Consider the following 16,106-nt stretch of genomic DNA (forward strand, 5'->3'; position numbering starts at 1 on the left):
GATGCTAATTTGATTAGGAGAGAGTTTAATCCTTTTCCCCATACCATTTTCCTAATCTAAGATGCTGTTTAGCTTTCTAGCAAAAAGACCAGGTACTTGGAAGTAAGTATACTAAATGGCAGCCTTAATCAGTTTACAAATATTGAGTTAGATCCAGACTACATTTTCCAGGGGCAGAACAGCAATTTCCTGCCTCCCCCTCCCACTGATGCCCACAAAATGCTGCTCCTAGGCGATAGGGGGCCCTGAGGAATGACATGGGCAGATCTGCAGCAGGTAGGGAGAATTGGTGGAAATTGCCACTTTAGCCTGGATCTAACCCATTAGTTTTAAATACAACATTCCTATGCTTTTTCTGAAGCAGCTTCTCATAGCTTAATATATTGCCCAGCCTCTTACATTACATGATCAACTTTTTGGCAATGCAGGATTGGATTGAAGAAGCAGAACTAATGGAATAATAGCCTGCAGGGTTTAGCTAAATGAAATACGAATATAATCAACCTTTGTGATGGCTATTCAAAAGTAATCCCTTTAGCTTTCAAGTGCAACATATATTTCAAGACAGCAGAGATGTATGAAGAAAATTTTTGCAGATGCCACTGATACAATATGGCCTTCATATTTCCGTGGTAAGTCTGCCACTCATTGCAAGGTTTAAATTTAAGGCAGTGGCTACTATATATTCATGTAAGCTGAGAACAATACCTTTGATTTGTTGGAGAAGTGTTATGTTAGCTACCAAGGGTCCTGTTGTGTAAACTTTGACACAGCCTTTATATAAGGTACTGTTTACTCTTTTCTGAATAGAATATGCTGGATAAAATGGTTTATGTAGTCAAATTCTACACATTCATTAATTGTCATTTCCATAAAACTGCCAAATAAACCTGCCTCAGTTTCAAGGCAGTCATTCCAGATAAACAGATAAAAACAATCATATCTGATAAGATTAAGACATTCTGTTAATACTGATTAAGTGAAATACAAAAGTTGAAAATCATGTAGATAATGAATATGACTCCCAGAAAGTTCTCATGCAGAAGGTCCATTGAAATGAATAGGAACTGTATACCTTCTGTTCATTTTCCCAGGGCTTCTGTCTGAAGAAATTCCAGGGGGAGAGGATGCTCATTAGTGATTATGGTACTTTGCTCCTGTTGCATTTTATTTTGTTGTTCTAAAGCTGCCTACACACAAAAACATGACGGTTCAAAAATGCAAATAAACTTCAGAAGAGAATAGTGAAATGGATCTTGTCATCTAAATTGTGCCAAATTGAAGTCAAATCCTAGTCAAGTTTGATTAAATGTATGTGACTATGGAAATAGTGTGTATATGGTTCACACTTAGACATATTGAAGTGATAACTCACACACTGACAAATAATAGAGTTTACACTGCAACAAATGGGACTTATGTAAAACAACATCTTGCAGACCTAAGCAACTTGAGCAACACCACCTGAGTTTTATTTTATGTACTATATTCAGATATTTAAAGTATAGCAAAGAACAATAAAAGTACCTTAGTTATTAATTTCCATTTCCATTGAAAGCTCTTTGGTGCAAGAAACTTTTATGTTATCTTGTGAACACCCATAGTGATATATATGACCTGAAAACTTTGCATTTGACTAGAGGGTTAAGAAATTGATTAAAAGACAAAATAATGGGACAGAGGTCAGAAAATATATTAATTTACTCATTGGTTAAAGTACCAGTTTATCATGATGCTTAACTGTTAATTAATCTTCATCACTAGATTAACATTAATTAACCATATGGTGGCATCAGTTTGCATGGAGCGTTACAGAGTAACAATAAGAGACAGGTCTCTGCCTTAAGGATTTTGCAATTTAAAATTAGACTTGGCAGATAATTCAATGGACAGGAGGATGGAGACAAAGGTAAAAGAGGGAAGAATGTGTTCAGTTAGTTATTCTTCATCTCAGTTTGAATTTATACATGTTGCTTAAATCTTTGTAACCCACTCTCCCATTCAGGCAGTGCAAAGGTGGTCAGCACAACAGTGGCACCACTGGTCTGTTCCCTAAGGATAAATTGCACAGGCTTTGGACCAGACAAATGCTCCTGCAGCGGGGCCTCACAGGCTGAGTGACCATGTCAGCATCCTCAGCAATCACGCCCACAAAATATTACAGGGGAACAAAAGTGCAATAACAGGGGGCACCAACTAACCACAGGGGAACCACGGGAAGTCTGTCTTGGAGAAATATGAGGAGAAGGAATGGGAGGGGCAGTCCCACATAGCAGGCAGGCAATGCTCTCACCCTCCGCCAAACAGAACAGAGTTTGCGGCACAAAAAGGAGAAGGGGGCTCCACTATTTCACATACCATCACCCTAAGTATATCTGCAAACCCAATCCACTGGATACTGTACCAGGAACACAAAACTGGCCACAGCCACCCAATGATCAGAGGCAAGGAGGCTCCCAGCTCCATGGGGATGTTGGAAAGCAGGCTGGAAACAAGAATTTTTTTGTGGGGGAGCATTTAGGAATATTCAGGCACAATCTCTAATTAAATTAAAGATACTCTAATTGCCTTAATTTAATTCATGCCCCGGCAGACTTCTCTTCAACTCTTTACTCCTGAGAAGTAATCCTGAACAGCTTGCCAGGGCCATTCTTCCGCCATATCGTGGGAGTGGAAAGCCCTTCCTGAAAATATCTCTGGGTTTTGGGGAGTTGTGGTTTACTGGGAAAGTAGTCTGCAGCCACCCCACCAACATTCATAATTAAAGGGGGAGATTCTGGGGGCACAGAAAAATGATAGCAGGCTTAGTAAAATCAATAAAGGGTGCCCCCTGTGCTGCCTCCATGCTGGTTGCAGCCCTGTTGGTAAGGATGATTCTGAAGGTCATCACTGGCAATCCCAGCTGCCCACCACTGCTGAAGCAGGAGGGGAGCCAGAGGAATGGGATCCAGAGCCAGATCATAGAGTGTCACTGACATGTCTGCAAGCCATCCTTCAATGCATGCCTGTTGCCCCTCCATGTCCCTACCACTACCTACCACCCACTCAAGGTGGCCAGTAGACTCTCCCTGAACTGCTGCAAGGCCATCCAAGCCCTAGTGATCCTAGGCCACAGCATCCTTCTACTTGTACCTGGTTTCCAAAGCGCCCTGTTGATAGCTGCCCAAACAAATGAAAGGGCCTTTGCCCATCTTAGAGTTACCAGCCCCACCAAGACTGCACTGACCATAGCATCCATGGCTGGTCCAGGTGCAGCACTACCCCACCAGCCTTCCGCATCCCCTGCAGCACCATCTCTATCAGGATTCTGAGTTCACCAGCTGTTATGCTTTGTCCACATCTAGTCACTTTGGGGAGAGCTCTGATGCACAAAGTCTGGAGGACAATTGATATGGCTGGCATGACCCATCTCAAAATGGTGAGGCTGAAAATATGCTATTTGACTCCAATGGAAAAGGTCAGAGTGATGGAGCCTGGGGGAGCAATGGAGAAAAACATATCAGAAAGCAGGGTATACCCATGACACAAAAGCCCCATGACCAGATCCTGAGCACATGGCTGCTTTATCTCTGTCCTCATCATAGTGGGGATGGCTGCCCCATCTATGACCTCTATCTCTTCCTGGCTTGCAAACACAGAATGGGTGGCACAAATGTGGCCAACTGGAGGCCCTAAAGAGAGATCAACCAGCAAAGTCAATGGGCCCACAATAGTACTAACGTCCTCATTCTTCAGGTCCACAGTCATTGAGCTGATGTGCAAACAAACCTACTTAATAAACACTGGTCCTGGCAACCAACCCTGTGCCATACAACATGGCATGTGGCCTGCCCATGCACAGACCAGTGTTTATATTGGCTGCCAAGAGCTAGCATTGACCATGGCAGGGAGGCCAGTTGCTGTAGTTCTCAGGGCCTCAGGGTTATGGTGGCTGGTGGTGGGGTTGCAGTTCCTGGACTCCGTGAGTGCATATGGGCTACATTGCATTTTTTGCAAGTGCAACTGTGCTGTTGCATGTGGGGGACATTCCCAGGAGGGCCACCTAACTCCTGCCATGCCTTGAACCTGCCCCTACTAATGCAAAGTTTTGCACCAGTGATGCTCTGGTGGGGGGCTGTGGCATTGCTGCACTGGTGTTTGGCAACATTATGGCAACACTAGGACATTCCTAGTAGACAGCCAGTTTGGTGTAGTAGTTAAGTGTGCAGACTCTTATCTGGGAGAACCGGGTTTGATTCCCCACTCCTCCACTTGCACCTGCTAGCATGGCCTTGGGTCAGCCATAGCTCTGGCAGAGGTTGTCCTTGAAAGGGCAGCTGCTGTGAGAGGCCTCTCCAGCCCCACCCACCTCACAGGGTGTCTGTTGTGGGGGAGGAAGGTAAAGGAGATTATGAGCCGCTCTGAGACTCCTTGAAGTGGAGGGCGGGATATAAATCCAATATCTTCTTCTTCCAGCAGTGTATCTCTGGTTTATGCTAGCCTTTTGGAGGGATATACCCAGGGCTCTTTTCTAGCAGGAGCTCCTCTGCATATTAGGACATGCCCCCCTGTTGTAGCCAATCCTCCAAGAGCTTAGAGGTTCTTAGTACAGGGCCCACTGTAAGCTCCAGGAGGATTGGCTACATCAGGGGGCGTGGCCTAACATGCAGAGGAGCTCCTGCTAGAAAAAGCCCTGGGTATACCAGCATAGAGGCTGATCAGCTTCCTGAGTGCTCCCCCCTCCCTGGATTGTGCTGTTAGTGTGTATATGTGAAATGCATGAGTTTTTAAAAGCAAGTTTCTGGATCAGTTGATGGACATGCAAGAAGGTTGATGTACAATAGAAATTTAAACTTTCTGCAGTATTTGCTACCAGTGAATGGAGGGATTCATTTGATGTGTTATTTGTAGTCTTTCATCCACCATTTTTTCCTATTGATTGGAATATACTTGAGAAAGGCTTTTAAAATATTTTAAGTTCCTCTTTCTGCACTTCAATACATTTCATCAGACACCTGTAGCACTTCTCTCCTGCCTGCTTGCTGTACAATGAAAGGGAAATCTGAGGCAGGGCAGGCCCTGCCACTAGGCAAACTAAGCAATAGCCTAGGGCACCAGTCTTCTGGGGACACCGAACTGGGCACCTCCCATGTGACTCGGTAATGCTATCAGTGCACGGAAGTTAGCCTTGCCGAGGGTGGCAGATAGTCTAGGGCCAGCCCTAGTCTGAGGTATTGCTCTGAAGGATGAATGGTCATTAACCACTGGGTTTTTATATTCACAATGGAGGTGGTGGTTGTTCTTAAAAGCTAAAGATGTCTGATGCTGTCTCAGTCCAGTACCCTGAATCTGCAGATAAAAGGCTTCAAGATCATTGTCTCAATAATCCCCCTCCTCTTTGCAAAATCCAACCTGATGAAGAGTTCTGGAGACAGTTCACACACTGTTTTGTACCATTTTGGATGGTCTTAATAAAAGAGATTGCATGGCTTTTGATTTTAAAAAAAATTCAATCAACATGCATGGCTATCTAAAATTTGTGCCTCATTAATAAATCCCTGTCGCAGAGTGACTTGTATGGGGGAACGGTATACTGTTTCTGTATAAACCATGGGTATGAAATTTTGTGATGAAAGGTCCCTTAAAGAAAAATGAACAAATGCTGGTATTTCAAAGAGAAAACTAGGAAATGACTAAACATTTAAGTTAATGATGACTTACTGAGCTGATTACACTCACAATGGGAGGGAGGCAAGCAGGGTATTTTGTTTACAACCAAAATGCAGAATCTCAGCAAAGGATGTGCTGTAATTCATTGCTGATTCAGGTTAGTCCCATGATACTTTCCCCACCTTTCTTTTACCTCAGCAGCATGGTGCTGCTCTTTCTTTTCTCCCACCTCCACTTCACAGTGGCAGTGCAGGCACAGAGAAAAAGGGAAAAGCAGAAGGTTATATCCCATATACTGCTGATGATGGAGAAAAAAATTACATTCACAGAACTTTGAGTTAAGGGAACACTTCATTATTCTTGAAGATGTTTTGGTTCTGGTATGTCCTTGCCATAAGAAATGCAAATATAATATTAAAGATTATTTAGGTTTATGTTATTTTCCCTTCGATATATTAAGATGGCACTCATGTTGAGGTTCTGGTTATATGAACTTTTATTTCATTTTAATTGCTTTACTTGTTAAAATAGATGATTAGTCAGCTAACAGTTTCATAACCAGTTCAGCCCTAGTAATAACAGGTGCCACAGTGCCAGGAATTCTCAAAATGGTACTCTTGTTTTCATTAACTTCCTTGAGAACAAGTGGATTCTTTCATAAGGTTTGCATGAATGAACCTCAAACGTAGGTGATGGCAATGGATTTTAATGCTTGCTGTTAATGCTTGGGATGAATAACAGCAACTTTATTCTATTTGTTCTACAGGAGAGGCAGGTACTGTTGCCGTTCCAGAAATAAGCAGCGGTAAGCAACAGAGTTTTTCATTTCTACTGCTTTTTTATCAAGTGTTGGATAACAAGATGGGGATGATGGATACTTCTATTCTAGCTTCTTGTACATATGTTATCATTAAACGTGGGGTAGGCTGTGCATTATGCCAGGTTGCTTCTGAAACCAGACCTTTTAAGCTGTTCAAGTCCATCCCAGTTTTTTCACAGATGCAACAGTATTATTTTATGATCACTATTAATACCATCATGTTTCTATGCTTATGCTGAATCTTCTATGCTTAGTCTCTTGTAAACCAGGTTTCTGGCAATTGGGCATATAGCATTTATGCTCTAGGGATCAGTGACTCAGGAGTATATGACATAAGTAGAAGAAGAAGAATTGCAGATTTATATCTCACAGCAGCTGCCCTTTCAAGGACAACCTCTGCTAGAGCTATGGCTGACCCAAGGCCATTCCAGCAGGTGCAAGTGGAGGAGTGGGGAATCAAACCTGATTCTCCCAGATAAGAGTCCGCACACTTAACCACTACACCAAACTGGCTCTCCTACACTAGTAATGCTAGTGTGTTTATTTATTTAAAACATGTATTAGCCACCTTTCTTCCTTACAGAGCTCAACGTGGCTTGCAGTATAAATAAAATGCATAAAAGAGTGCATAAAAATACATGAAACCAAAATTTAAAATGACAAATTAAGACTTCTTTAATCAAAAGCAGTTCTAAATAAAACAGTCTTCAGCTACTTCCTAAAGACTAAAAGTGAGGGTCAAGTAGGTCTCTCTGGGAAGCTTGCTCCATAATCATGGGGCTGCCACTGAAAAGGCTCTCTCTCATGTGCCTTCTTTGATTGGTGGGACAACCAGGAAGGCCTCTCCCTGTAATCTTAATTCACAGGCAAGAATATATGAAAGAAGATGATCCTTCAGATAACTCGTCTCTATCCCATGCCGTGTAGGGCTTTAAAAGCAAAACCCTTGAATTGGGCTTGGCAGCAGATCAGTAGCCAGTATAATTGCTCATGCTCACATGCTCCCAACCAGGGCCAGCTCGTCCACTAGGCAAACTAGGCGGTTGCGTAGGGCACCGGGAAGGGGAGGGCCCCAAATTGGGCTCTCCCCTCCCGGTGCCCAAGACAACTACTTAGTTTGCCTCCTCCCCCCCCCCGCCGCCGCTGCTACCACCACCACCAACCCATGTCCTTTCCTCCCACCGTGCTTCCCTCCCTCACTGCTTGCCACTGCTGCCGCTGCCCCCACTCTCCCCTTCCCCCCGTAGCTTGCCCACCGTCGTCTTCCTCTTTTCTCAGTGGCCCTCCCGCCCCTTCTTCCCCTCGCCCGCCGTCTTCTTCCTCCGCCGGGCCCTTCCCCTCCTCCTTAGCTCGCCCGCCCGGCCTGCTCCCTGTGAGCTTCCCAGAGGCCACACACCCCCAGCATGCTCACCAGAGCAATGTGATCCTCCTGCTTCCTCACGTCAGTGGCTGTTTTCTTAATAGCGAGGAGCAGGAAGGGGCTTCAAATCCCCTTCCTGCTCCTCACTATTAAAAGAACAACCGCCAAAGTGGGGAAGCAGGAAGATCGCTTTGCTCCAGTGAGCGCGCCGGTGTGTGTGTGTGGAGCAACCTGATCCTTCTGCTTCCCCGCTTTGGCAGCTGTTCTCTTAATAGCAAGCAGAAAGAGGCTTCAAAGCCCCTTCCTGCTCCTCGCTATTAAGAGAACAGTCACTGAAGTGGGAGGATCGTTTTGCTCCGTGAGTGCACTGTGAAAGGGGTGGGGGTGGGGCACGGCACCGTGTTGTGACACTGCGGATGGGGGGCAGGGGATGCCCATGCAGAGAGGGTGGCAAGCACTATACGCCCCAGGGCCGGGCCTGGTTCCAACTAACAGTTTAGCTACAGCATTCTGCACTAGCTGCAGTTTCTTTCAAGGGTAGCCCCAAGCAGAGTGCATTACAATAGTCTAGTATAGATGTGACTAAGGCATAGGTTTCTGTGGCTAGATCTAACTGACCCAGGAACAGAGGCAGTTGGGCAGAAGCACTCTGGACCACCACAGCCATCTGGTTTTCTAAGGTGACAGCTGTGTTAATAGTACTTAGAAGCTATGAACCTGACTTTTCAAGGGTAGTATAACTCCACTAAAAACAAGAGAGATCTGAAGTCCCTGCTATGCCTTTCTATTAACCCAGAGAACATCTGCTTTGTCAGGATTAAGTTTCAGTTTGTTCACCCTCATCCACTCCACTATTGACTCCAAGCACAGGTTCAGAACATCAGCTTTTTCTCTCTCTCCCAAAATACAAGAACTTGAGGGCATCCAATGAAGCTGATGGGCAATAGATTCAGGATGGACAAAAAGAAATACTTCTTCATGCAGTGAGTTATTAAAATGTGGCATTTGCTGCTAGATGTAGCGGCCACAGGCACAGACAGCTTTAAAAGGGGATTAGACAAATTAATGGAGGATAGGTCCATATGACTACTAGCCATGGTGACTAAACGGAATCTCTGCATTCAGAGGCAGTAAACCTCTGAATACTGGTGCCAGGAAGCAACACTGGGAAAGGCCTCGGCCCCTATGCCCAGACCTCCAAGAGACTGGTTGGCCATTATGTGAGACAAGATACTGGATTAGATGGACCACTTGTCTGATCCAGCAGGGATCTCCTTACATTCTTATGTTCTTTACAGCATTCCTGGAATTAAGTGGAAAAGAAAGGTAGAACTGGGTGTCATCCACATGTTGGTGACACCACAGCCCAAACTTCCTGAAGATGTCTCTCAGTGGCTTTTTTACTCCAGCCCCCCAGAAAGGACTCGAACCACCATAACCACCTCCTGTCCCAGTGCTGAAAGGCATCTCAGTAGAATACTAGGGTCAATAGTATGCATGCATACATGACAGTGTAGTGTGAGGGGGCTTTTAAAAACATATCTAGCATTATGTTGAAGCCAGTAATAACTCTGATAGCATAAGATCAAATTTAAGGATTCTTCTGCTGACACTATTGGCCTGCGAGGAACTTTATGTATCTCTTATTGATTTGCAGAGGTTGCAGTGTCTTTTCTGCCCACTTGTGAGGAAGCTTATAGATCTTTTTGACCCACTGAAAATGCAGGGATAGATGCAGGGGTGTCCCAGTCATAGCTATCAGTAACTAACAAGTTGGGGGAATTATCTTCAAACAAGATACAGCCAACGTTTTGTTCCAGTTTCTTGGACATAGGAGTGTACATAGGACTGCATTACTGCAGGTTAAACTGGTCCATATAATTCAGGTGCCATGTTCCTAGCACAGCCTCCATAAGTGACACTGGATTGAAAAAGAAGACTGCAGATTTATACCCCGCCCTTCTCTCTGAATCAGTCTCAGAGCGGCTTACAATCTACTATATCTTCTCCCCCCACAATAGACACCCTGTGAGGTGGGTGGGACTGAGAGGACTCTCACAGCAGCTGCCCTTTCAAGGACAACTCCTGAGATAGCTATGGCTGACCCAAGGCCATTACAGGAGGTGCAAGTGGAGGAGTGGGGAATCAAACCCGGTTCTTCCAGATAAGAGTCCACACACTTAACCACTACACCAAACTGGCTGACTCACTTAGAGAGAAGTCTTAAACACCTCTGCTCAGAATCCCTCTCAGGTCTTTCAATAGGACTTACCCCCAGGAAAGCATTCTTTAGGATTGCACTGTAGATATAGTAGCAGTATCTTGATATTGTACTTCCATATTGATTTGCTGTGTTTGGCATAAACACGCTGCCGTTGGCTTCGGAATATTTCTGCCAGAAATAGTGGAGAAGGTAGTTAGAATAGAGCTCAGACAATTCTGTTTAAGACCAATCCAGTTTATCCATTGGTTGCTGTGTCAGTTCTACAGTGATGTGATTATAATGTTTGAAGTTAAGTTCTTGTATAAAAGCTGCATGCTTCGACATGGTGACCTTAAATGCATTTTTCTTGGAACCAATTCCAAATCAATTCTAGAAAAATTGGCTAAATAATTAAATCAGCTGTCATCTGTGCGCAGATTTATCATAGCCAGAATATTGTTCAGAGTAAGCTGTCCTGTGCATCATGTTTATTTTATTTATTTTATTTGAGTTATAGCTTGCCCTTCCTGCAGAGCAGACTCAGGGCAGGTTCCTTGCATTAGCACAGCCTCCATAAATTAGTGACACTGGATTACATGCTGATTCACTAAATGTTTAAGCATTTAGCATTCCCCAGCTCACAGATAATGCTGTTCCTACTTCCACCAGAAGTAGCAATATGCAAGTGGCCTTGGCAAAAAGCAGATCTTTGGATACTTCATCATGAGGTTCCAGAGGGCTTGTTTTGAAGAGAATTTTCTGATAGAGTGCTCAGGGAGTGGCAGTACCTCAGGCAGCAGGAGATGATTATAATGGTGTCCAGTCAGGCTGCATTGTGCTCTGCTTTCTGTGCATAAATCAAGCAGGATTGCACTTTATGATTGTCATCTGTGCTATAGCGAGTACTTAAGTATGTATCATTTACAGGTGCCAAGGAAGAAGAAACAGTGAAACAAATTTAATGAAAGATTTCTGCTTCTGAAGAGACTGTGGTACATATGTTTCTTTTTAAGTTATATGCATGATGTACATTCTTCAGCATATACTGATGTCAACAAAGGCAGTTTAACTTGGCCTTCGACATACTTCTAATTTGTTTTTTACTCCCTCCAAATAGATTTCTGTTCCTCATGAAACCAGTAAAGAAACATTAGCATTTCATGACATTTAAAATTCAGCAGATTTTTCACAGCTATCAAGATAACTTCATTTCACTTTGTTTTCCATTCCAGAGAGTTATACAAGATTCTGAAGTTGATGTGTGAATAAGGGAAGATGCTTGTTAGAAGAAACACATTGAGAATCTGAATTTCATCTTGGAATGCTAATAGAAAGTACAAAATAATCACATGTCCAGACTACTCAAGCACATTTTGCAGTGTACATTTTTTTTTACATATAGAGTTATCAGCATAAACAGCAGACTTGCAAAAGAAACCATATGGTATATTTACATTTGACAGCATACACTACAAGATGTATCATTAAAATTAATGAAAATACTGAAATTCAATACTTTATAGGACTGATGTATGCAGATGAGATATATATGTCTTCCTCTGACTCTTAGATTATATTTGTTTGACAAGATGCTAAAAAGAAATTAAAGATTTTCTCACATGTATCAGATAATTAGTCTGTATTTTATGAAAACAAATATTTGTAATCTTGTGGTGGGGGGACAGCACTGAGGGACAGCACTGTATGATGCATCTGATAGCAGTAGGCCCAGTTCAGTGCTACCATGAGAACCAAGGTTACCCAATGATTTTACCTGTGCCGCATGGTTTCCGCCATTATCACTAGCATGAGGACCAGACCACAGAAGTACATCATTCTGAATATGTAAAATCCAAATCTAAAAATTCAGTTCTGCTGTGAAGCTTGACTAAGATATTTTGGACAATTTACTGTCCTTCTGTCTAACCTACTTTGCATTACTATTAGAAAAGTAAAACACTTTGTAAATGCAACAATTCTTAAAAGAAGATAATGGGTTGAATCCAAACAACTTTTCTGCTGGAGAAAAAGGAAGGTTTCCCTTTGACCACCAAAAAGTCTGTGTTTAGGATAATAGGACAAAAGGTATGCTGGACAGGGGCCATAATGCAGAAGGAATCGGCCGATATTCAGCAAAAAAGCTGTCTGGGTCCAGCCTCTTTCATGGTTTGTGGTCTTGTCTCTCTGACTGTCCACTGGCAGTCTTAGCTATCTGGGACAACCAGGACAACTGCACTGAATCCCACATTGTGGGGGCAACTGCTATACAGCTGCCCTGGTTGCTTCTATTCTCTCTACTACCACACAACAGCAAATCAAGAGGCAATGGTGAGGGGCAGATACTAGGAAGGGCCCCCAACCACCTTGCAGCTGCCCAGATTGCTCCTGCCTGCGATCTCTGCACTTCACTCAAGAGGCTAGAGATCCCTTAACTGCTGTACAGATGCACAGCAAGGGGCAGAGAGATTTAAGGCAAGGGGCAGAGAGAGACTGGGCATTGTGTTTTGAGTAGTGGTTTGCCTTAGGCGATTTTAGTGAATTTATGGCAGTAGCACAGCTGAACCAGATGTTGTTTCTCAGTGTTCTCCCCGATATGAGAGTCATCAGCCCTCATTACCAGCTCCTCCCTTGTAATCTCAGTTGTTCTAGCATTACTGATATGGATGGAGCCACAGAGGAGTAGTGTCACTGCCACACTTGTAATATGTGGAACAAACAGGCCTCATTTTGGGCAGGAGCCCTCAGGAGCAGGGCTCCAGAACCTCTAAATTTTGTACTCTTTCTTTCTTACCACCCCCACCCCCAAATACTTGTTTCTGGGCTCCCTTGTTCAACCCCCGTCTATGAGAAATTTGCTGAACTCTTAAGATTTGGCAAACTTTGTAATATTTTCCCCACAAAAAATGAGAAAACTCAAACATATAAAGCAGACAGATGGAAATCTTCATCATGCCACTGTGGCACACAGGAGAATGTAATTTTAAAAGTATGATGAGAGTAAGGTTTGATAATGACAACTATAATTCAAGAAGCATTTTAAGGTAGACGCTGAGCTGGTATAATTTAGTACACCCTCCGGTGAGATCAGGGGGGTGTGGCATATGCAAATGAGTTGTGCTGATGAGCTCCAGCACTTCTTTTTCTACAAAATGATTCCTGGGAACAAATCCGTAGTTCTTACAGTGCTTTTATATCATTCACAAATTTTGATGAACTGGGTCTTCTACTTTGCTTCTCCTGAGATCATTGTAAGAAAGCAGTGTATTCAGAGTCTTATAATACATTTGGTAGTGACAGCTAAAGAAATGCCTGAGGTGGTAACATCTAAGCAGAATAGGGTCAAGATTTATGACTTCTAAAATTGCTCCCGGCAGGTTGCAGTTCTTGGAGAACTCTGAGCTAGCACACACTAAATGCTCTGAGAAAGATGTAAATACTAAACACACTTGCTCATGCATATATTTCAATAATGCTGTTATTATAAACTACATGCTCATATCAAGTGGAAAATAAGCACATTTTTGATTATATATAAAGTGCAAATGTTTATATGTGAACTGCAGAGCTTTCCATAACAGCAATACATAGATCCCTGACAGAGATTAATAATTTTCAGGAAACTGGTAGACCACTTTGTTATAATTTGTCAACCTGCTATCTTGAAGATTGTTAGGACAGTTTAGAATGCTATAATATGAGCATAATTTTTGTCATAAGGCATCCATAAACAATCACTCCAGCAAGCTGACATACAATACAAAAAAAAAATGGAAGGTACTGGGAACAATATTAAATCTTAGGAATGTCATCCTAAACAGTGGTTCACCATTCTAAATTCATTTAAAATGGTGGGCTTAAAAGGATGTAATTCTGCTTAGGGTGGCATTACAATGCATTTGTTTACATGGAGGACCGAATCAAAACAATATGCAGAGTGTCATCAAGACAATCAAAGCCCATCAGGAGGGAACACAAAAGTTCACAGGGAATAAATTTGGCCACTTATTTGAACTTTTTTCCTACTTGAAGTTGATCGGAACAGCATCTGCCCTCTCAAGCATGGAGTTTCTTACCTAGTGGTGAAAGAACCCTGTATGTCTGTTGAACTCCTAAAGTCTAGTTTTAAAAGCTGACATAGCAGCCTCAATACACCACCTTGCTGCAGCCTGTCAGCACTGATACTGTTGCCATCTCCATGAGGAACTCAGAATTGATTGGACTATCTGCTTTTGGAGGCAAGCCTAAGTAGTTCACCACTCCTCTCAGTTCCATGGTATCCTTCAGAACTGTCAGTGAATTGGGGGACTCCTTAGCTGACTTACTCTTATGATGCACTTCAAAGCAAAAACCAGTGTGGCATAGTGTGGTGTAGTGCTTGGAGTGTTGGGCTGGATCTGGTAGACCCAGGTTCAAAAGCCATTTTGTCTGCAAACATGCTGACTTTGGATCATCACATTCTCTCCACCTGACCTACCTTGCAAGGTTCTAGTGAGGATTCAAACGCACACATCTGGGTCCCACCTCGCTGTTGCCCTTACCTCGTCCTCCACCGTTGCTCTGCCACTTCAAAAAGCTACCAGGTATTAAGAGGTAGCAAATCACTGGTGCACTTCCAGGGCGCCTTTCCCAGCCATCTGAACCACCAGGGAGCATTGGGGAAGCATTGCTCATGCACTTGAATAGTTTGACCACTCCTCTGGGACATGCACAGCCCATCTCTGTTTTGGCAGTGGGTCGTGCGCTGTTTGAACGCATGGTGGCCCTAATGTAATTACTAACTGATGTTACAGCCTCTAATACAATTCCTTGGCAAATATATGGTTGATTCCAGTGGTCATCTCTATTATTCTTCATGACCTACAGGTCTGAGAGCACTTTGGTCTCTAACCATTACAGGGTAAGACTGTTGTACACGTAACCTGAATGGAAAGCAGAATTTCTCTATTGCAGTCTCTCTTTACGTTGTGAATTAACAGGTCACGATGGTCTTTTTACTATCCCATTTGGAGTTTGACACACTATATCTCACAGCCTATGCTGGTGACTTACCTGACAGATCAATTCCTTTAATCTGGACCAGTCTTTTTACATTGCCCTAGCCCATGTTAGGAATTAGTGTGCCCCACGGGGAGGCTATAAATTCTTTAGTACAATTGGTCAGATGATCAGCACTCTGTGGGGAGTAACGGGCTTGCTGTCAGATCCTTGAGTCACCTTCCCCCCCCCCCGCCCCCCAGTCAATGCTCCCTCTAAGCTATGGAGCCTTGTGAGCAAAAATTCTATTTTGTGAGCTATTGGCATTAAAATTGTGAGCAAGCCATTTGGCTACTGCATAAACTAGTTTGCTCTCAGACCATCCTTCCTGAGCTAAGACAAAGATTGTGGAAGCTGGAGCCAAAAAAAAAAAGGTGAGCCAGCTTACACTAACAGCTTAGAAGGAACACTGTACCACATTTCCTACAATTCTTTTCATACCTATGTCATGTATGTTGCACCTATGTTACCAAGATCTTTCCCAACTCTCATCTAAAGGGAGGTTGCCTGTCTCCCATTAATTAGATTATTCAGTTCCATGCTACCCCTGGGACAGAAAAAAAAACTAATTTCAAGTGATTGTTGTGTATTTTGATGCACACCTGAAGAGGCCTATGTTCTAGCCTAGAGCAGATGGCTTGCTGTCTGAACTTTTGTTGTTTGTCTTGCCGTGACCTCGCTACCATTCCTATAGACAACCCCTCTGCCATTGCAGATGAAAGTTCCCAGTGGTAGAAATACCCTTCATTTGGGGCTATGCTTTGCTTTGATTTATTCAATTTTTAGTCCACCCTTTGGCATTTTACAATATGCACAGCTATTAGGGTGGCCCTCATCAGGCCATTGTATTGTTTTTCCTGACTCTGTTGACTAAGTTACTACTCCATGCCAGGGAAACCTGTCTTGTGTGTTCCTTTGTCTTTCTTTTCTGTAGTCAGTCCTTATTTTACTATGATCGTCAGCTCTTTGTAGCTTCCACTGCTGCCTTTTTCTGGTGAATATATGTATATATGACACTGTAACAGAATATGTATTTTAGT

This window comes from Heteronotia binoei, chromosome 9, assembly GCF_032191835.1.
Source record: "Heteronotia binoei isolate CCM8104 ecotype False Entrance Well chromosome 9, APGP_CSIRO_Hbin_v1, whole genome shotgun sequence".
NCBI classification, from domain to species: Eukaryota; Metazoa; Chordata; class Lepidosauria; order Squamata; family Gekkonidae; genus Heteronotia; species Heteronotia binoei.